Consider the following 23,940-nt stretch of genomic DNA (forward strand, 5'->3'; position numbering starts at 1 on the left):
TTCTCAGCACTTCACCCGATTCATCTCCTTAGTCACCTTATGAGGTATAACCTTGTATTATTCCTGTCCCACGATGAGCAAACGGAGACCCAGGAGATTCAGTAACTTGAATTTAAACTCCAGCAGTTTGACCAGAGTCTATCTGCTGTCCCGTGGAAGAGTGAAAATACTCATTTCCTCCAGTTTCTTTCTTGGTAGTGCCTGGCGAGCAATTCCCTTGCACACTCTGGTGGTCTTGAACCCAGCCCTGCGAAGCAGGTAGGAGAGGGAGTGCCTGCCTAGTTGGCAAGCAGCAGCAAGCACGGATCTAGTTAGCGGCCCCACGGGGGCAGGAGGCACTTCGGTGATTGACAATGTAAATTAAAAAGCTGAGCTATTTTGTACTTTCTTGATATTGAAATCTATAAAACCCATCAAATCCTCAGCCAGCCTCACCGAACTAAAAGGGAGTTGCAGTCACAAAGCAAATTTAACACCTCTTCCAGTTTTTCTCTGACACTTCCGGAGCACTTCCACTGAGGTGAGAATGGCATTAACTTGAAGCTCTGCGGGGGGGAAACCTCAGCTGGTACAGGGTTGGATTGTGCGACCCGCCTCCACGCCCGGAAAAGAAATTGACAAGGCGGGACGGGGAGGGGCAACTGACAAGATGGGCTTTGCAGCCTGACCACGGGAACAATAAATGAAAACTAAAGCAGGAGAGACAAAAGGCAGAGTAATCCTCGTCGTTAAGATGTTGGCTGGCTCAGGGGCATAATACAATTTTTTCCCTTTGACCCACATTTTAGACCCCGTTTAACAAAAGATAACTGTTTAAAACACAATTTGAAGTTAGTTTGCCCCTTGGAGCTCAGAGCCTGAGGCACAGGTTTGTGGGCTATACTTGGGGCTTTCCCTACATTATTATATCAGAATCCTAGGACCAAAGAAAATACCTAACAGAGCATTTTGTTCAACCCACTTACTTGCTAGACAGAAAGACTGAGGCCTCCAGAAGGGTGTTTTGCTTTTATTTTTACCAAGCATCCATCACTACTCTGTGTGTGTGTGTGTGTGTGTGTGTGTGTGTGTGTGTGTTAGATTTGCCTCGGGAGCTGTTAAGGGGAGAGACAGAATGACCTGCATTGTCAAGGGAAAAGGGTGAAGAAAAATGTTAGAATCAATATAGTGCTTGATAAATAGCTAGTCATTTGTCATATAAATATATACACATTACAAACAACAAGCCTCTCTGTGGCAGAAACAGAGGGGTTGTTCTCAACAGAGGGAGGGCTTCAGCTGAGGAGGCTAAATGAGGGTCATTCATCCCTCCAGCTCCTTCTGCCATGGTCAAGATTGGTCCAATCCACCACCTAGGTTTTCTGTGGGCGCTCAATATTTTACTCAGCAGAGACTTTCAAACGCTGCTTCACTAGTAGCTGGTGGCATTTAACCTCTGTGGGAGGGATAGGGCCTTTTTCTTTCATCATGGAATCCGTTATTTTTCTTTGAAGCACAGTACAGAGCTTTTTACAAATTGCATGGCAAAAATAGAAATGCAGCCAGTCCTCAGCATAGTGGTGTGGAGGAGGTTCGGGGCAACCTGCCCCTCAGGCAGTACGTATACAGAATGTGCTCCTTTCAGAACTGGATGTTAATCCTGTAGGGTGGGAGGCAGAAAGCAAGCCATCCCTTCCTCTCCTGCCTTAAAGGAAGGTAGACTTGAAACAGTGAAGCTGGGAGCTCAGGAAAAAGCTAGCCTAAGTATAGCCAGTAGACCCTGGCTGCGGGAATCAGAGTGATACAAGCTTGGCTGTGAATTTGTGAGGCCTAGGAATCTGTCACTTGCCCGCTTTGGTCTCTGTTTTTTTTAATCCACCTCTCCTGCCTCACAGGATAGCCAGAAGGTATAAGTGTGGAGAAAACAGACACACATTTATTTGGAAACAGTTAAAACCACATATGAATGCAAAGTATTATTGTTGTTTTAAGTGTGCTCTTTGCCTCTGGTGGTTGGACATCTTGGTGTATAACCTGGAATTTGAATTGGTAAAGAACATTCCAAGAGAGGTCTAAAGTCCCTGGAATTAATGAGGAGAGAGGGTGGAAAGAGTCAGGAAAGATAGGAACAGATCTCCCATGAGTCACAGCCCTACCACTTCCTTCAACTGTCTGCGTGTATGTCTTTCAGCAGCTTACCGGACCTCTCTGAGCCTCTTTTCTCATATATAAAGTGGGTTGTTGTGAAGATATGAGTGAAATAATCAGTGGAAAGTTAGATGCCAGCAGCACTAGCATGGGGCAGACTTTTGATAATAATTATTATTGTTAGTGATGCTACTTCTGTGCGCCAAGGAGAACTGGGATTCCTTAATGCCAGTGCATGGCTAGTCCTTGGTAAAATATATATGTTTCTGGACCTCATCCCCAAGACATTTTGCTTCCATAGGTTTGGAATGGAGTGTAACACTATGCATGTAACAGGGACTCCAAGGGATTCTGATGTGGGGCCAGATTTGGGAACCAATGGTCTAGAGCAGTAGTTTTTCAATCTGCCAATTATTACCTACTGCTTGGGAAATCAATTTAACGAGTGGTGACCTGCATTAAAAAACAGAAAAGGAATGGAATAGGAAAAAGCAGTGTGCACTGCTTCAGAAATGTTTGCCGTATGCTTATATATATAATTCAGTAATGTATTCTGTATGCATGGGAGATGTATTTCTTACTGTAAGTCATGGTGAAAAGTATTTGAAATACCACACAGAACGCAATCTTCCATTTGGAGACACTGGTGTCCAGAGAAATAACCTGGCAAGTCCCAGCTCAGACAAGAAGAAATGACCAGTGAGATAATGGAGTAGGATCCATTTCTCTTCTCTCTCCATCTATCCTCTGCTACGCTAGGGTAGACAGAATTGGTTTGTTCTCTAATTAGAATGAGTTTTAATACCTTGTAATGGGCCTGACCTGAGATGAAGGGCAAGTGAGGGTATTGCTACAGGTATCAGGCTAACTGCATTGACCCCATTAGCAGAAAACGTATCTGGGTTTATTGGGGTGCTCAGTTGCTCTTGATTAGTGAGCACTTTGTACACACACTTAGCTTTCTGCCTTCTCCCAGACTTTCTTTCTGGAGATTTTCTTTATTTACTTATTAAAGAGAGGGTGGAGGGACAGAGGGAGAGAGAGGGAGAGAATCTCAAGCAGACTCCCTGATGAGTGGGGAGCCCCCATGTGGGACTTGATCTCGAGACCCTGAGATCATGATCTGAACTGAAATCAAGAGTCAGACGCTCAACCGACCTAGCCACCCAGGCACCCCTCCTTCTCCCAGACTTTGATATTCATTTTAGCATTTGAAACCCTATTTTGCCTTTGTGAAATTGCATAATAAATTTGTTTCACTGCATGCCAACCCACATCAGTGTCTTTTGACTCCTCACGTGGTGTGTTGAGGATAGTAGCACTCCTAAACCTTTCTGGGCCTCATCCTCAAGAAATTCTGATTCCATAGGTTTGGAATGGAGCATAAGAATATGTATGTCTTCCTTTGGAATTTTGATGTGGGGCCAGATTTGGGAACCAATGGTCTAGAGCAGTGTTTTTCAAGCTGCCAATTATTACTTACTGCTCCGGAAATAAATTTAGAAGTGGTGACCTGTATCAAAAAACAGAAAAGGAATGGCCGTGCTCCCTCCAAAAGGAGCAGTCACTCCAGGGCTCCAGCACACTTTCATCCTATAGGGATGAGGTCACCTCCCCAGCAAGGCCTTCTCAGACCACCCTCTATAAACTGTAGGCCGTGCAGGATCTGCCTACCCCTACCACTTCAGAACCCTCCATCTTCTTTATATTTTCCCCATGGTGCTTATCACAACCTAACACACCATGTTGTAAATAATAAACACAATGAGAAAAATAATCCCAAACGTCCAGATCTTTTTTTTGGGGGGGGGGGAGAACTGGAAATAAAATTTTATGTGAAGTCTTCCACATGTTAAAGATTTTTATTTATTCATGAGAGACACCAAGAGAGAGGCAGGGATATAGGCAGAGAGAGAAGCAAGCTCCCTGTGGGGAGCCCGATGTGGAACTCGATCCTAGGACTCCAGGATCATGCCCTGAACCAAAGGCACACGCTTGACCACTGAGCCACCCAGGCGTCTTGAGTTGTCCAAATTTTAAATGTGGCTAGATCTTCTGATTTTTCTGGAGAGCCCGGAAATCCAAACATTTATGTAAATGTGTTGGTCACCAGATCAAAAAGAAAAAAAAAAAAAAACCAACACTATATAGGCCAAAGGAAATATGTCTGTGACGCAGATTCGGCCCTCGGATCACCAGTTTGGGACCTCTGTCATAGATCTGTGGACTGTTGGGCCACTTGAAGTCTTGAAAATTGCTGTTTTCTATTAAGGAAGTGCAGCCTCAGGTTAGGTACTTGCCCCATGGTCACACGCTAGCTTATAGCGGAGCTGGACTTGAACCCAGCTCTCTTGCTTCCCAGCGCTCTCTCATAGCTCCCCTGCTGTCTGTGAGGCTGCCTCACTTCTGCTGAGGGAAGAGCTCAGCTGCCCCGTGTAGAAGCCAGCCTTCGATTCAGTCCCAGAGCCCTCCTCACAAAGAACATAACAGAGTCATCACCACCCATCTGATAAGCCCCAAGTACTTCTCACCACAGAGTGTATGAATTTCCCTGCTTTCCCCATCTCAACCATGGATATTGCCTCTTGGTGTGTTCTTTATTACTTTTGCTCCAGTGATAGAATCAAGACAGGGTCTTTATTAGCATTACTCCCAGCCAGCAGTGCTCTCGGGTAGAATCTGTGTGGTCTAGTGCAAAGAATCTGGGGCTCAGAGTCCAGAGGGCGGGACTCAGCATGCCCCGAGACAACTTATTTAACCTCCCTGGTCCTCAATTTCCTTCACTGTAAAACTGAGAGAAATACAATTTGCCTTTCTTATCTCCCAGGGCTACTGTGAGGTAAAACCGAGATAATACATATGAGTGCCCTTTGAAGAGAACATGTTACAACGGTGAGGGCATAGCATTTTTACAAAATCACGAATTGTAATCATTATTACAAGAATCATTATTAAGCACCTACTATGTGCAAGCGAATACCATGTACCATTTGCTCAGGGCAACTCAAGGAGATTAAGGCCTAGCTACCTTTCATAAGTTATAGGGTAAGTCAGACAAAGGGCGACATATGTGAGTGGAAAGAGCCAGTGCTGCAAAGTTGGAAATGACCTGGCCTGAGTGAAATGTACAGACTATACAGTGAGAGAGAATATGGTGGAAAGGGCTGATTGTGGGATGATCTGCATGGAGTAGAGGGTTCAAGTAGTACCCGATAGATGATCGCTGCTCCAGCTTCTCCATGAGGCCAGAAGACAGAGTCAAAACATGCCTTTCATGAAACCAAAGAAGAGTCCAAGTGGGATGGTGGGTGTGGGTGATGACACGACAGGAGAGCCTAGTACTGTAAAATGGCCCTGACAACAGTTCCCACTTCATAGGGCTATTCTGAGCATGCAAGATGGTGATGTATTTTTTTTATTTAGTTAAGATTGTATGTATTTATTTATTTGAGAGAGAGAGAAAGAGAGAGAGAGAGAGAGTGAGTGAAGAGGTGACAGAGGGAGAAAAAGAAAAAGAAGCAGACTCCCTGCTGAGCAGGGAGCCCAATTCAGGACTCTATCCCAGGACCATGGGATCATGACCTGAGCTCAAGACAGATGCTCAACCGACTGAGCCACCCAGGTGCCCCAGGTGGCAATAGGTTTTAAACATTTAGCACCGTGCCTGATACGTGGTGAGTCCTAAAGATGGGTTAGCTGCCATCATCATCATCATCATCATCATCATCATCATCATCTGTTTTTATCTTACAGTGAAGTCAGGGCACGTGGGAGCCTGCCTGATGTTAGTTGCATTGCTTTGGCCAAGTCAGATCACCTCCCTATTTCTCAGTTTCCTGGTCTCCCAAATGGGAATACTACCAGTGCAGCCGACAAGGATTCAATGAATGAATTCAAGTCAAGTGTCTGGCACAGGGTATGTCCACAGTAGATGTCAGCCACTCCAGCTCCTATGGCCAGGTAATCGTCATGTAATATGGCTGCACAGCAAGAACTCGAGGAACATAAAATCATGAAGACACCCCAAAGCTTACTACTGAGACACCAGTCCTTGTGCCTATTTTGAGATCCAATTCTTTTTTTTGAAGGGTTTTTTTGTTTGTTTAGTACATCTGAAAAGAATGCACATACAAAGAATTGAGACATGAGAAAGCATTGGTTCAACACTAATGAATCTACAAGGATTAGGATTTGGGGAAGGGGAGAAGATTACCTAAATATTTTTAAAAATTGGAAACCGCGACCAAAATAAGTGGATAAAATCCCTATTAACACTTGTGAAGAGTCTTCATGAGACTCCATGATTTTTTTTTATTAAACAAGAGAGCCTTAACTAGCTACTCTAGGGTTCCTCATATGCAAAACAGAAATAAGGGGATTCCCCTGACTGGTCCCCATGCTGTTAAATGTTCTCCCCACCCACACCCACACCCCCAGCTTCTTCATGAAGCAGGTCTCCATCCTCCCAGTTTAAAAGAGGATGTGCATCATTTCATAGGCATCTGTCTCCTAGTGCCACCTCTCACATTTCTTTGATTTACCCGGTCTTCAGTTGTGTTCTAAGAACACCGTGTCATACACTATTAAGCTGGACACCTATGCTAAGCATATAAGACAATGACTGACTGGGAAAAATGTTTTTTAATTACATAATCTATTTGATGTATTTCAAAACGTGCAATACTTTTCTTCGTTTATCAGTGAAAGAAGTTAGAAATTAACTTCAAAAAAATTCAGCAAATGGCAAACAAAGATCCTTGAAAGTCACAGTCACATATATAGTGCATACTTGAAAAGAGGAGGGGCAAGATAGGTTCCACCCACTTTCATGAGTTTCATCAAATACTGGACCTACTCAAGGGTGGAGAGAAAAGGCAACTTTAAAAAAGGAGTATGTTATTAAGTGAGGCATTTACTATACTCCTTCCTAAGAGCACCAGGTGGGGAACAAGTTTTCTAAACTAGATCTAGGAAGTGGAATGTGGAATCAATCTGTCCTCCTCCCCTTAAGGGCTGTCCAATGGTTAATGAATTTAAAAAACATGACTAAATAAAAACAAACCCCCCACACACTCCCTGCACCACCACCCCACCACCCGAACAAAAAAAGGAAAAAAAAAACCTAAATCTCCCAGATCATTCTCCAGAGTGGATGGAGGCCGGGAGCAGTTTCAACTGTTACAGAGTCATCACAAGCATGCCTTGCTTTTAAACAAAAAAATTTTTTTTTCGAAACGACAGAACAAAAACTAGTACTAATCACTTTTCTGACAATACACAATTACTCAAATTAACTAGTACTGAGAGGAGAAAGGGGACCATACCTATGGGCCTTGTCTCACACGAGTGCATGTGGGTAGGTGCAGGGCATTTGTCATTATTGCAAAAATGAATTTTAATCTTTAATCTTTAGTTTGATTTAACATTGCTTTTAGTACAATGCTGACACCAGTTGTGCAGAAAGGGCTCTGGAGAGATGTTCATAGCAGTGCACACCTGAGGCTCTTCTTCGGTTCTGGAGGCTCCAGAACCAATATTGCTTCGCGAAATACATTCTTTAGGCTTTTCTGTGTGAGTGCAGAACACTCCACATACTTGACTGCCTTCAGGTCACGGGCCAGCTTTTCAGCAGTCTCTGGAGTGATAGGCTTCTGTTTGTTCTTGGCAAGTTTCTCAATAGTATAGGGGTCATCTCGGAGATCAATTTGGGTCCCAACAAGCAAGAAAGGAGTCTCTTTGGACAGTGATGAGTTATCTCAGGCACCTCCTTTTCCTTCACATTTTCAAATGAGGATGGAGAGACCACTGAAAAACAGACTAGAAATACATCTGTTCGTGGTTAACTCAGCAGTCGTAATCTGTCATAATCCTCTTGCCCTGCAGTATCAAAAAGTCCAAGGGTATATGGCTCTCCACCAATCATAACTGTGACTGCATACTTGTCAAAAACAGTTGGTACATAGTACATACTCAGATGGAAATTTGTTTGTTGTGTAGGATATCAGGAGACATGTTTTACCAATGGCACCCCTGCCCACAACAATGCACTTAATTTTCTGCATTGCTGAAACAGTTTTGTATCTACTTTAAATATTTCAAATTCAATGATGACCTCAGCTTCTCCTCCAGGGCGTTGGCAGCACTGCCGAGATCCAATTCTTAAATTGGAAATTTCTCCTCTGTCAAGGAAATCAAGACTGAAGAGAATGGCAGGAATTTGGGATTTAGAGATCATTGTGTGAAACAGTTACTGAGCACCTCCTGTGGGCTGGCTGGTGCTCCAGGGGTGGGAGTTCAAGAGCAACAATGGGACAGGCAGATCCCCGCAATTAAGCAATGTATAGACCCATGGAGGGACATAGAATAAAAATATAACATGTTATGTTGCACGATGTGATGTGATTTAGGATCATGCTTGGCATTTAAGAAAGAACTTGGAAGCCCTGTGGCAGGAGTACAGCGAACAAGGAGAAGGGTAATAGGATGTCAAAGAGGTCATAGGGGCGGCTGGTTCAGGGCTTTGTAGGCATTTACAGGGAGAGATGGAAAAGGCATGGGGGAGGATCTTGTTCAGGGAGGGACGTGATCTGACTTCCATTGACCATTTGGCCCTCCCATAAGCAGTGGATTTTTCATCCACAGCTTTGCATGGTAAGGACCAAGGGGCAACAGCCCTGGTAGTTCCTGCAGAGCTGTCCTTAACCATTCTATAGACTGCAGAGAGAAGGCTCTTTGGTCCAGAGGACACGGAGTGGAAGTGATGACACAGAGAATAGGAGGAAGCAATGGAACCTTTTAGAGAGGAAAGGGACCCAGTTAATGTGATTCTGCTACTGGGCTTCTGTTCACCCAGCCTTGACCTACACGTACCACCCTACCATCCCGCTCAGCCTCTCAAGGTCAGAAAGCCTTCTGACAGGTTTACTAAAAGTCAGCCTTCTTGCCACCACTGGGTGGCAGTAGTCTTAGATCTGTCTCAGGAGCAACCCAGAAAAAGTGCCCACTTTCCATAGGAAAGCGCTATTTGAGATGCGAAGGCAGGTGGGGATACTATGCATCCCCAGACTTTTCTCTCTTTCCGGCCCCATATCTCTGGTCCTTTCAAGAGCCACTCCTGTTCCTGGGATGGTTTCAAATCCGTTCATCACTCTCGTGACCCTCCTCTGGAGGTGCTCCGCTTTGTCAGTGACCTTCTTAAAATGTAGTCCCTAGAATTGAATAGGAGGCTTCAGGAGGGAACAGCAGAGATCACAGTGGCACATTTCTATTCTGGGATCTAGAAACACTGCTTTGATTAATACACCCTAAACTTGTGCTCCGTTTTTAACAGCTAAATGATTAAGCGACAGTAAACTAACTGTTGGCTCAAATTATACTGTGGGTCAACTCAAACCCCTAGATCTTTTTTGAATCGTTTGTTTTTATGTAAGCTCCTGCCAAGCAATGGTTCCCTTACTCTGGCGTCACAAAAAAGGACTTTCAAAATTTTAATTGAGGAGTTTTACTTTATCTTACACATTTTACCTTTTTTTTTTTTTTTATTTTAGTTTGGTATTCCAGCCCATCTGAGCTTATTTTGAATCTCAGCTTTGTTCTTCAACATATTTGATATCCCTGCCAGCTTTGGGTCATCTTCAGACGTGGTAAGTGTATTTTCTGTGTCATCTAAGTTATTAATGGAAGTGGAAAAACCCCGTGGCCTTTAGAGACTTTTCTGTTGGTAGTTATCCGTGCGTTGGGTAAAATTCTTTCATCAGTTGTCAATCCATTTGACTTGTGTTATAATCTGGTTAATCTGTTGCTGTCTTGTCTTAGCCCATTCATGAGAAAGTTACAGGAGAAAATTTCAGATGCACTCCTGAATCCAAGATATGTTGTGGTTACAAAAGGCAGTGTGGATAAAGGATGATCTAAGGTAGCACCTTTTGGTTTGTAAAATGGAGACTATTAGGGTTTTCCCCCCAACTCTGAAAGTAGTATTGGCTTGTTGTGTTAACAACATACCAAAGTGTATGAATTAGAAAGTGTGAGTCCTTCTGTAATTCTTTGTGCCAACACCCTGCTGGATAATGGTGGTAATGATTTTGGGTGTGCATAAACAGATCTGTGATTTACATGGTATCATATGATAGAGAATGTTGTGTAACTTGCTTTTTTTCACTTACAATCTTTTGGAAACGTCTTTCTTTGTCAGAACATAGAGTCTGACTTCATCCTTTACAATGACAACCTAGTGTTCTTTCCTGGGGATGTTTCCTAATTTATATCATCAATCCTGTATCGAGGGGAATTCACATCATTGGCAAATTTTTGCTGTTGCAAGTAGTGTTGCTTGGCGAACTTTCTTTGCTGGCTTGAGATGTTGTGTTGGGTGCTGGTTTCTGAATCCTCTGGATTCCCTGTCCTTTTTGGATCTAGTTGTCAATGTTCTAAATTCCAAGGGCTACTTTCTACTAAGAGAGAACTAGGGGGGAACTGCCAACTCCCTACTCACCAGGGTTTGTGTTTGAAAATCTATACTTTGTTTTCCCTTGGAGTGAAGTTAAAACTGTTGGAGCTTTTGGGGGCCTTTGGAAGACCGAAGCACCCCAAGATCAAACCCTGAGTGACAGACAGGCTTGATGGGAGTCTCTGCCCTGGTTGGAGTAGGTGAGGTGGTTAAGAGCCAAAACAGGAAGGAGAACTGCCTTGCCATCGAGCTATTATACCCCATCACACACAAGCTCTGGCAAGTAAGGCCACTTACTGAGCCTCAATAGGCCCCTCCTTTCTCATCTTCACACCTTTCCTCCTCCATGGTGTGTGTGTGGGGGGCGTTCCATCCCTGCACAGGTGCACCTCCCAGAGAAAGGTAGGAGCTGCCTCCTCTGAACTTTTAGAACACTTTAAGGGCATGGGCTTGAGAGTCAACGCTTCATTTAAGTATCACCGCTGTACCTGCCCAGCTCTGTGATCTTGGGTATGTCACTTATCCTTGCTGGGCCTAGTTATCCTCATCTATAGAATGAAGATGTACCTATATAAGAGATTTCAGAGCACCAAACCCAATGCCTGGCCACTAGGAAGCACTTCAAGTTAGCTGCCATCATCATCATCATCACCATTATGGGTGATCATATTACCTACTCCATAGAGTTGTGAAGATGAAGTGAGAACATAAGTAAAACATCCAACATGGTTTTCAGCATAAATTGAGTACTAAATAACTGGTAGCAGTTATTGATTATATTTATACCTCCCCTTGGATACTTACCTCATTATGTCTTATGTTTCTTCTATTTGTGTTCAGGTCTTGATCCCTTCCTACAATTTGTTAAATTCCCTTGAAAGCAGAGTTCTCTCTCTCTCTCTCTCTCTCTCTCTCTCTCTCTCTCTCTTTTCCAGTCTCTCTTCCTCTCTGCGCAGGAAGCATAAAAGACCCAATGCTGGTGATTAGTGTGGCCTTTGAAAATTTAGATGAGTCAATGTTGCCATTACTTTTTCTAAGCCTCTTGATCATGGTATTGTTTTCTAGTTTGAAAGCATCTCTCCCATTAACTGATCAACAGGACCTTGTCCCTAGGGCAGGCCATAGCATACACATTCCAACCACTGAGCCACTGATCACAGAATTAGCAATGTATGGTATCTTAGCTTTGGAAAGTTTTACAGAAAACAGTGGCCCTGGGTGTGTTTTCATCTGGGTAGACTGGATTTGTGTACCACTCTAAGACTTCTGCTGTCTACATGGAAATGGATATTAGGCAAGAACCTAGTTCAGGCCACCACCAAGTCCCCCTTAAACTACCACAAAATAGTCTTCTAAGTTGTTTCACCCATGTAGTCCAGACAGCACTGCACAGTAGAAAGAAGTAAAATGAGATCACATCATTCACCTCCTCAAGACCCTTCAGTGGCTCCTATCTCATGTAGCATCAAGTCCAGTCTCCTCATGGTCTCCAAGGCCCTGCATAATCTGGCTCCTGCATATCAAAGTCATCTTGATGCATTCTTCCTCTTGCCCACTCTGTACCACCCACACTGGTCTTCTGTTGTGAGAACATGACAAGCTCATTCCTGCCTTGGTACCTTTGTTTTTGTTCTGTCCACCACCAGGAATTGGATCCCACCTATGCCTCAACTTTCCCAGAGCTTCCTTTTGTCCTTCAGGTTACCACTTAGATGATACCATCTCAAACCAAGATCATTTATTTAAGCCTTCTTCCCTGCTCACCCTATCTCAAGTAGCTTCCTGATGGTTCATGTACCTCCCTGTTAACCTCAAACTCACTGGTTCTCAGCCCTCACTTCACCTTAAGAATCACCCAGAGAACATTTTTAAAAAATGGTCCCTTCTAGACCACGGAAATCGCAACCTCTGGGAATAAGGCCCGGGTTATCTCTATCTTTAAATGTTCCCCTGGTAATTTTAATGTGTAGGCAAGGTTCACAGCCTCCATTCTAAGCTATGAGCTTGTTTATTTTCTTCTTAGTCCTTATCACCAGGTGTAATTCTTTTCATTCATTCATTTATTATTTATTGAGTGCCTATTTTGTCTGGCTGTACTAGAAACACAGGGATTAAAATCATGAACACACACAAAAAAACACAAATTCTAACCCTTTATGAAACTTCCATTCTAGTGGGAGAAGGCAAACAATAAAGAAGATCAGCAAATACGCATAGTCATATAGCTTTATATGTATATATATAGTATTATGGACTGAATGTTTATAACTTCCCCCACCCCAAATTCATATGATGTAACCCTTACCTCCAATGTGATATTTGAAGACAGGGCCTTTGAGAGGTGATTAGGGTTAGTTGAGCTCATGAGGGTAGTGCCTTTATAGGACAAGAGACCAGAGAGCTTGCTCTCTCCCCAATTCCACCTCCCTCACACACACACACACACACACACACACACACACACACACACACACACACAGGTTGTGTGAGCCCACAGCAAGATGGCAGTCATGTAGAAGGCAAGAGGAGAGACTTTAGAATGAAACTGACCTTGCTGGCACCTTGACCTTGGACTTCCCAACCTCCAGAACTGTGAGAAATACATTTCTACTGTTTAAACCACCCACTCTATGGTATTTGGTTATGGCAGCCCGAGCAGACTAAGACATACAGTATGTTAGATTATGGGAAGTGGTCAGGAGGAAATCTACAGCATAAAATGGAGGTATTGGGAGGTTTGGGTGGGGGGGGAGGGAGAAAAGTTTTCTATAGAATGGCCTGGAAAGGTGAATCTCGAGTGAAGATTTGAAAGAAGTGAAAGATCTAGATCTGCAGTTATCTGAATATAGAGCATCCAAGGCACAGAATAGTAAATGCAAAGGCCCTGAGGCTGGATTATACCTGGTGTGTTTGAGGAGCAGCAAGGGGGCCAGTATGGCTAGAGAGCTGAGAACAAGGGACAGATTGGTAGGAGATAAATTTAGAAACTTAATAGAGGGGAGCAGATAATATAGAGCCTTAGAAGTTATTTTAAGAGCTTTGTCTTTTACTCTGAGTAAGAAGGGTTATCACTGAGGAATTTCTAGCAGAGAGTAGTATAAGCTGACTGAGATTTTAATAGGTTCACTCTTCCTTCCATAGAGAACTGAATGGGGAAAAGGGTAACAGCAGCAAAACCTGCAAGGACGTCACTGCAATAATCTAGGTGAGACACAAGTGATGATGGTGGCTTGAAGAAGGATGGTAGGAATGGCACTGCTGTGAGAACCTATGAGAAATGGTCAAAATCTGGTTGCATTTTGGGAGTTAAGATATACAGGATTTGCTGCCAGACTGCATGTTGGGCATGAGACAGTGCACAGTCAAGAGGGACAACTTGCTTTGGGGCCTGAGCATCTAGAAGAATGGAGTTGCCATTACACTGAGATGGGTAGGGCAGCAGCGGAAGAATAGGTTTTAGGAGGAAACATCAAGAGCTTAATTTTGAACTTGCTAAGTTTGAAGTGCCCACTAGACCTTCACTTGGAGATGTCAAGTAGCAAGATAGATCCTGGACTTTATAGGAGAGGTCTGGCCTGGAGACAGAACTTTGCAAGCCATGAGATTGGATGAAATATCGTAGACAGTAAGCTCAAGTAGAAAAGAGAAGAAGCCCAGGGACTGACACCTAAAGCACTTCAGAGATTAGAGGTTGGGTTGTGGAGCAACAAGCAAAGGGGATTGAGCAGAAGCAGTCAGAGCAGAAGGAAGAAACCAACAGAATGTGGTTTCCTGAAAGCCGAGAGAATAAAGTTATTTAAGGAAGAGTGAGGGCTCACTTATTGTCAGCCACTGCCAAGAGTTCGAGTAAGATGAGGACAGAGAGATAACCAGTGACTTTCGGATTTTGTAACAGGTAGGTCACTGGTGATCTTGATCAGAACTGTGATGGCAGTGAGTTCAAGAGAGAGAAGGAGAGAATTTGGAAGCAATGAGCATAAACAGTCGCCCCAAAGTTTTAGTATTAAGAGGAGGACAGAAATGGGGTATAAGCAGTATCTCAAGGGGATTAGCCTTGAGAGAGAGTTTTATTAATTTGGGGGATGGGAGAAATAATATTCTAAAGAAAATGACCGAGACCCCCAAATTAGAATGTCAGTTGGGTGAGCGCAGGGCCTTGGTCTTGGGCCATAAGCTCCCACAGTGCCCAGCGCAGAGTAGGCACTCAGCAAATATTGCTGAATAAGTTAATGATCAAATGACTGCAGACATGCATGAGAGTAAATATCAAAGAGCTGAGTAGCAGGAGAAAGTGGCAGGTGAATGGAGCAGCACCCTAGTTTCCGTTCTAGTCATTCCTGTCCTGCTCCTGGCATACCAAGCTTGCCCTGGGGCCAGACAGCCAAAGCAGGGGTTGGTGTGGCACGACTCTCTTTGCCAAGAGGGCATACAATGTCTCTCTAGTCATCTGTTCCAGGGAGAGGACAGGCTCTGGGACTGTAAGAAGCAGGTGTGGTCAGACAAGACCACAGAGCTCAGGAGGGTGCCAGAGGCGAAACCACTTTGCGTCGTCACCGTTCTCCAGGCATGGCCTGTCTGTCTGCGGGACTGGGCGCATGTGAGATGCGTGCCACACCAGCAACCCTGCCTGCCCTTGCTGGCTGGAGGGTAATTAATAACATCCTGTAGCTCAGGCCAAGGAACAGCAAAACTGGAGTCCACAAAGGAGAGGCCCATGCCCATGCAGTGCCTGGTAGCCTTGGCACCTGGCTTTTCCCAGTTGCTGCATTGCACAACTTCCACAGGGTAAGGTGATGGCTTGGCGCAGTGGGCCCTCCCCATGGGGCCTGTGACTCGGCTGTCACCAGGAAGATGGCACGGCCCAGCACTGAGCTAGCACACAGAAGGCACTTGACAACTTTTGGATGAATGAACCCCTGGGGACTCTGGAAATTGACACAAAAAAATGAGGAAAAAAAATGCTTCTTTTTCCATGCCTTCCCTGCCGCCACACTTTACACCCAGACACAGCGCCGTGTGGGGCCAAAGCCAGTGGCAAGTGCGGGTCCTGGACATGGCAGAAGACACAGGGCAACCCTCCTGGCTAATTTGCAGCAACCCCAGACAGACCTTTTCCATCTTCTCACCTGGCACCCAGAGACTCCACCATAGTGTTAGGTCTTAAGAGTCCAGAAAGTTAACTTCAACCAGCATTGACCTAATAATACCTGATCTGGATCACATCCTGTGTGTTTTCTCAAAGTTGTGACTGTAGTACTAAATATTGCAACAATTACTACTACTACTACTACTACTACTACTACTACTAATAATAATAATAATAGTACTATTGCTACTCTTAATTGCAGCTAACAGATACTGAGCGCCTACTATGGGCCAGACACTGAGCTAAGCACTTTACATACCTTGTCGGTTGTACTCCTCATTGCATCTCGGTCAGGTGAATACTACTATTGTCTCCAGTGAACAGAAGAGATTCAAGCTACGTAGGGGAAGGGTGGAGACTCAAGCCTGGTTCAGTCTGACTATGGAATCACATTCTCCGTAGTCCTCTATTATAGCATCAGGGTGCTCTCTTTAAAAATGTAAGACAGGTGATATCATTCTTTTGGCTTAAAAGCCTCCAGTGGCTTCCCATCCATACAGAGAATTCAATCCAACTTTCGTCCTAGGCCATCAGGGCCGGGTGGCATCCAGCCTTTGCCTGCCTCTTCGGCCTTGTTTCATTCTTCTCTCCTCTTGCCCTAAAAAACCTGTGGAGAAGGCTCTGGAGCCATAGCAGTGCTCTATCTTCACATTTGGTAGGCTGACTTGGGTGCTTACCCCTGCTTACAGTGATCCTTCCCTTGGAAGATGCCTCCCAACGTCCAAACAACCATCTCCAAAGCCCTGTATCAAAGGGTGGAAGCTGCCTAATGATTGGCAGTACACCTGTTGTTCCAGGGATACTTGTTGGGATAGTTTTAGTACTGCCTCTCTCATGTGTACTATAAGATCATAGAAGGTTGACAGTGCCCCAGACCCTGTCCAACACCAAGAAGGTTGAGATGCTCAGAGATGAGCTGAAGCCCACATTCTCATTCCGTGACTGCTGGCATTTGGTGAGGCAGTACTGTATGTCGAGGGGAGTATGGGAACGGCTCTGGACTAGACACATATGAATTATATCTCAGTCCAGCTCTCTCCCTTGCTAGCCCAGAGACCTTGGATAAATCCTTTCAGTTCTCTAACCCTTGATTTCCTTATCAGTCAATGAAAGTAATAGTCTTTGCCCCTAAGGCGTTGCTTTGAGTATCTTAAGATGATTTATTGGATAGTGTTCTGGAAGGTACAGAAATTTGCACAATGCCTCTCGAGTGCTTACTATATTCCAGATCCTGCTCCAAGCTCTTCACATGTATTCTCTCCATATCAGTCCTCAGACAAAACCCTAGTGTGCTTTTTTCGGGCTGTCGCTTAGTCTGTTCCTGTTCCTATAACAGAATACCATAGACTGGCTGGCTTAGAAACAACAGAATTTTATATTTTCCAGTTGTAGAGGCTAGCAAGATCTGAGATCAAGGTGCTGGCAGATACAGTGTCTAATGAGAACCTCTCGTTGGTTCGTAGATGCTCAACTTCTCACTATAGCGACACATGGCGGAAGTGAGCAAATAAACTCTGTAGGGTCTCTTTTAATAAGGACACTGACCCCATTCAGGAGGGCTCCAGCCTCATGAGCTGATCACCTCCTAAAGGCTTCACATCCAAATGCCATCACGCTGGGGATTAGGTTTTGACATAGGAATTTGGGGCGGATACAAACGTTCAGTCTCTAGCAGGAGGGGAGGGTAGTACTTTTTCAAGTAAAAAAATATGGCTACCATTTTGTCCAAGCGTTAGACCATTTTCCCCACACTGGGCTACATGCTACGTGGAGTCCTTTGCCTGTTACTGTTTAGTTTTATGGTAGGGGACTCTCACCCTACCTCAGTTGTCTTACCTACTCCTCCTCAAAGCCACAAGAGGTTCCCACATACATGATATTCCACAAAACATCATCTCCCATGACCAGAAAGGAGTGTGGGTGCCTGGTGGTCTAGTCCCTGGTGGTCTGGTCTGTATCTTCACAAATACTGAGTACTTCCGATGTGGTAAGCTCCATTCCAGTCAACTGGAAATCGAACCTGCAGCCCATGGACAAAAAACCCGAGCCTCTCCAACCTCTCACCTCTGTAGTATTCTTGCCGCAATGCGCAGTCATCATCTCACCATGAGAGAACAGCAGACAAACTTTGATTGAAGGAAATTATCTCATAATTGGCCTGGACTTGTCAAATCATCAAGGTTATGAAAGACAGAAACTGTCACAGGTTAGAGGAACCTAACAAGACATGGCAACAAATAGAATGAGCTCCTGGGTTGGATCCTTGCCTAGCAGAAGGACACTGGTAAGAAAACGGGGAACATTTGAGTAAAGTTTGTGGATTGTTGATAGTGTTGTATCACCATCAATTTTCTGGCTTCGATACCTTTGCCATTATTTTCTATAAAGATTTTGTTTATTTAGTTTTAGAGAGAGAGAGAAAGAGAGAGAATGAGAGATTGAGCAGGAGGAGGGGCAGAGGGAGAGGGAGAGAGAATCGCAAGCAGACTCTATGCTGAGTGCGGAGCCTACCCCGGGTCTAGCTCTCACCACCCTGAGATCATGACCTGAGCCAAAACCAAAACCAAGAGTCAGGTGCTCAACCGACCGAGCCACTCAGGCGCCCCAATACTTTTACCATTATTATGTAAGTTGTTAACATTAGGGAAGTCGAGTAAAGGATATACAGTAACTCTCTGTGTTGGGTTTACAATTTTCCTTTAAGGTTTAAAAGTGTTTCAGGCATTTTGAACCCTGTCAGGCACAGATATGAGAAATGCCAGAAGGATAAGGGCTGGACATTGACAGTATCCGCTATGCTTCCTGAATCTCAGTGTCCTCATGTGTCAATTAGATCCACTAATTATATATTATTACTTATTCTTCTTATTAAAGAAGTTGCAGGGGAACCTGCTTTTGAAGTAAGAGAGAAATGTCAGCCCTAAACATTCCATTTTATGATAGAAGTTACAAAAGAAAAAGATCATCACCCCATCCTCCAGAAAAAAAAAAGACTGTTTAACAAAATTATTTCAAAATAAAAAGTTAAAAATATCCCTGCCTTCCTGGGGTTTACGTTTTGGGATGGTAAAAGGGAGAGAAGGAGGAAGGGAGATGGGGGCGACAATAAATAAAATAATCAGTTATTTGTATCAGGTATTAGAAGTTATCATATTGTATAAATTATATTATTTATATTGTATATTAGAAGGCAGGGGGCACTATGAAGAGAAAGGAAGAGGAAAGGCAGGTAGGGAGGAGGAGAAGGGTAGCTTTAAAATGAGATGGTCACTGAGAAGATGACATTTGAATAAAAGACTTTAAAGAAGAGAGGGAGCAAGAGGCCCAAAAAGGAGGGCACCTGTCAGAGGGAGTGGCTAGTGCAAAGGCCTTGAAGCCTGACCAGGTTAAGGAGCAGTAGGAAACCCAATGGACCTAGAGCAAGGTAAGCAAGATCAGTGTGCCTCCTCCCGTGGTCCTAAACATAACAGACAGAACCTGGCCACAGAGGAAGGATCAAGGGAGTCAAACAATAGACACTAAATCAAGGTTTCCAGCAGAGTCACAGAAGACAGAAATGCAAAGGGAAGGAAAGAGCAAGGAAGTGAAATTGCTGGAGTCTAGAATACCTGTCCAATTTCTGGTGAGGAACCATATCATTAGTAAGCACCATAATAAGGTTCTGAGTCTCCCATGCTTCTTTCCTCTCCAGCCATTGAACTCTAATTAATGCTGAGTGTGGCAGTAATACCACAGCCTGAGACATCTTTCTGTTTTCGCCTTAATGAGAAGTGTAATTTGTAGCATAGAGGGGTGGGCTGATTTTTCTTGGACTAATAAGTGGGACTGATAAAAAACCCGGAACATATTTCTGGTTTGGTTTATGTTTGTTATCGAAAGTCCCCGAGTCATTCAGTTAGCATCATTTGGATGTTTGGGGCCTGGGAACATATGCACTGAACAGAATGCAGGCAGTGATGCCGCACAGGAAGCAGCCCCCTAGTCTGATGTGTGCCTGAAAAAGACAGGCCGAGTATCAGAGGGGTTCCCTGGAGGCTCCTCAGCTGGCAGCCATGGCCCAGGATGCTTCCTCTTCCAACCATACAGGAACAGAAATGCACACAGGGAAAGCCAGACTGGCTGCATGGGAGGCTTGTAGACAGCAGTGGTCATTTGGAACATTGAAAGCCTCCCAGAGGTCCACAGAAGTGTGTTTGCTTTGTCCTTCCAGCATTACAAAGACTGGACGAGAAGACTTAGTGGGTAGTATCCTACAAAGTGTAAGACATCACATATGTGCAAGGTGTTACTACTCTTGTCGTTGTGTACCACGGGGAGGTATAAAGAGGATAGACCTACAGCCATAGTGTTCTCTGGTTCCCTACTTGTCCAGCGTTATAGGGCGATAGTTACTTTCCTTTTAAAAACAACACTTACCACGGCACCTGGGCGTCTCTGTTGGTTGAATGTCTGCCTTTGGCTCAGGTCATGATCTCAGGTTCCTGGGATAGAGCCCCATGTTGGACTTCCTACTCAGCAGGGAGTCTGCTTCTCCCTCTCCCTTTTCCCTTCCCCCTGCTTTTGTGCTATCTGTCTCTCTTAAATAAATAAATAAATAAATAAATAAATAAATAAATAAATAAATAAATTCTTTCAAAAAAATAGAAACAACGCTTAACCATTTTAAGCACTTACTATGTGCTGGGCACTATGAGTGAATGCCTTGCATGCATTATCTCTTTTAGTCCTCACAACAACCCTGTACCATGGAACAGGTACTGTTTTTCTGTTTCAAAGTTGGCTAAGGGAGGCTCAGAGATGTTAATGTACGCAAGGTTGCACAGTAAGCAGTTAGAACCACTTATGCGCAGGAGACCAACACTGGGATTCTGTGTCCTTATCTCTGTGCTAAAGTGCCTTTTAAATACAAGATGCACATGCCCCAACATGGCAGTTTTGGGCTTCCAAGAGGGAGGGCATCAACGTCCTTCTTCAGGCTCCACATATAAGGATGGCTGATGAAGGAAAACCTCAAACAAGTAGGTCACTCCAGCTTGGAGTGATGCTGGGAAGGAGTGGGCACTTGATTGTTTGAAGAGGTGCCGTGGCAATATCTGGCTTCTCAGCTTGAAAGGCTGGGCCAAAGATGAGACTGACAGAACAACTCTGAATTCCAGAAATACCCAGGATAGCAATCACCAGCTTCACCCTGTCCATGTGCCAGTGAGGAAGCCAGAGATCCTGAGTGGTGCTGAGACTTGCCCAAGGTCACACAGCTCATTATAGCTGGCAGCTTCAGTAGAACCCTGATCTTTAGGCTCCCAGTTCAGGGTTTTCCCTCCACTGTGCCCCCACCAGCCCCCCAGATTCCATGGGCAACACTCAGAGAGGAACCATCTCCTTGTAAGTGAAGCCCTTGTCTGGATAGTGGCCCTCAGTGTGGCCCTGGAAGCTGCAGCATCGACATCATTTGTGCACCTGTTAGAAGGGCCAATTCCCAGGTCTTACCCTGGACTTCCTGGGCCTGGGCCCCAGTAATGTGCCTTAACAAGCCCTTTTGGTGAGCCCCATGTATGCTCAAGTTTGAAAACCACTGGCCGAGGCAGAAAGCCAAAGTGCCAAGTGCTACAGATGTCAATACGAATTCAGAGAATTGGCTGGCACAGCACCAAGAGTAGTCTTTGTAGGGAAGGAATGAGACAAGGCCTGCAGCTCTCAAGCCACATCTGCATAGCAGAGTCACCTTCAAACACACATGACAGTGACAGATAGTTTTGCCAGCTCAGCAGTTCCGGGGACACGCCAGCTTCTCTGCTATGGACTGTGCATTGCGGTCCTTGGAAGAACCATTGTGCAGGGTCCTCTGAGTTGGGAGGGAGTTCAGAGATTACCTACCTCTCCACCCACCTCTACCGCATCCCTGGCAATGCACCTGACTGGCACTCTTTTGGCTTCAGCATTACATGGCCACGATGATGGCAAGCTCAGCTTCCTGTAAGGAAGGATGGAGGTGGATAGGAGGAGGAAACACATAAAGGTAACTACATAAAAATAAAAAGTAGTATAGGCACTAGAGGTGACGGCCATGAGAACGCTGAGCCAGAAGGAATGAATTGTAACACTGGAAAGTCAGGGGAGCCTTCATGGAGGAGGCACTATTTGAGCTGGACGAGATTTCAGCAGGCAGACCCAGCAGACCAGAAAGAAGGTTGTTGCCATATTTCCATGAACAAAAATGTGGGGGCACAAAAACACAGGACACTTTCAATGAAACCTATCTTGACAGGTCTAGTAAAGACGATATGCTCAGGAGTGAGACTCCCTACTAGCTGCCTGACCTTGGGCAAGGTACTGAACTCCTCTCTCGGCCTCTGTTTTTCCCTACTTGGGAAATGAAAGTAATGTATGTCATTGGGTTGGGGAAAGGAGTAAATGAGATAATGACAGGAAGTAGCCACCACAGTGGCTGGCACATAGCAAGCACTCCAAAACAGACATGACTACTTTGCTTTATATATAGTAGCAAATAAGATGGTTTGCCCGGACCACTGGATGTAGGACTGGGATGGTGGAGGTAATCTTTGGGACCAGGTCGTGGCAAAGGCTTTAAATGCCAAACTAAGGATTTGGGCTTTTATTCTGAAGCAGAAGATTTGTATATTTGGAGGATGATAGGGGAGTGGGAGAGTTAGGGGCCTAACTCCATCCAATAAGGATGGGGGAAGAATCAGGTTCAGAGCTGGGATATTCGAGTTAGTGTATGTCTGAACTCCTCTATTACATATCAAATTGAGTTGAAGTTGGTGGAGCTCAAAATGTGTAAATGTATATATTAAATGTATATTTTTAAAATGTAGAGATGTGTAGGAGAGCCTGGATGGTGCTGTCAGTTTACAGTACAACTCTTGGTTTCGGCTCAGGTCATAGTCTAAGGATTGTGGGATCAAGCCCCATGTCGGGTTCTGCACTCAGCTTTGAGTCAGCTTTAGACTCTTTATCTCTCTCTCTGCCCCTCCTGCTCATGTGTGCTCGCTTGCTCTCTCTCTCTCTCAAATAAATCTTTTCCCCCAAAATGTATAGATGTATAAAATATATATCTGTATATTCATTATATTTAATATACATGTTAAATAACTAAAAAGTGAAAATCAGTGGTTGGAGAGAATATTGGCCAGTTTTTTAAAATAGTTTTAATGTGAAAGACAATCCTTTTGTTAGCTTGGGTTAAACTATGTGAAACATCATATTCTATGAAAACATTTCTCAAAGCTGGCCTTTTTGTAAGAAAACTTGAGATCTGTGCAATTCACACATACTTGATAAATTTAAGCACATTCTGTCTTACTGGCAGGGACAGAAATTTGCAATAAGACACAGAGTTCTCTGATGACAGATGATCAGAAACAGCAATGGCAAGTGCGCATGGGTCTGAATTTCAGGACATTTCTAATGGTGGTCTGGGAATTCAGGTAACCTTCATTTGGACTTTGGTGATAACCAGAGTCTTCTTTGGTTCCCCCATCAGGATGAATTACACTTCAGAATGTTCTTGAGTCTTGGGCCAGAGGGAATGATCTCATTTGGCACGTTATTGAGTGCTTGCAAAGAGGAAAGACACTAACCACTCACAAATATTTTGCCATTGACTAACTGCAAAGATGCATCTGTTAAAGCAATCCATCTGAGCAGGCTAGTTGCCTCGAATATTAAAGAATTTCAATACCAGCTAAGAGCAAGTCGATTTGTCAGACATTTACAAAGCAGTTTTGAAGCCAAACGATCTCCTTCCTGCTTTCACCTTTCTTCCAGAATCTGTTCACCAACACATATGAGGGTGGACTCGGCCTCCTTGGTCAGAGCATTCTCAAAGACAGCTGACATTCTTGGGCTGCCGGGAGACAGACATTTGGGTGGGAGGCAGTGCGGGAGTGGTGTGGCCATGCTGGTTCCGTGCTAGGGAAACAATTTTGCACCAAGCCAGCTAAAGACCCTCAACTGTTGGTCAGCTCCCTCTCAGGCCTGCCGGGCTTCCCCTTTGCCTGCTCCCTGATGAAAGCAGAACAGACCCACGGAGCAGTTAAAACTGACCAGTTGGAATGACCCAGATTCTTTAAGGGAATGCAAAAGCCCGCTGGCTCATGGGATTAGCTTCAGTTTTGCAGTTACTCCGCATCTGCACATTACCTTCTTGTCCTCTGCAGCCCCAGCTTGCTCTAGCTGCTCACCTCGGCAGCCAGCT

The 23,940-nt window shown here is 44.5% G+C and overlaps 1 pseudogene; it reads right to left on the reverse strand.

Annotated features, from left to right (window-relative positions):
- Positions 1-7,607: 7,607 nt before the first annotated feature.
- LOC121483160 lies at positions 7,608-8,189 on the reverse strand (annotated as a pseudogene).
- Between the last annotated feature and the right edge of the window lie 15,751 nt (positions 8,190-23,940).

Source organism: Vulpes lagopus, chromosome X, assembly GCF_018345385.1.
Source record: "Vulpes lagopus strain Blue_001 chromosome X, ASM1834538v1, whole genome shotgun sequence".
In the NCBI taxonomy this organism is placed as follows: domain Eukaryota; kingdom Metazoa; phylum Chordata; class Mammalia; order Carnivora; family Canidae; genus Vulpes; species Vulpes lagopus.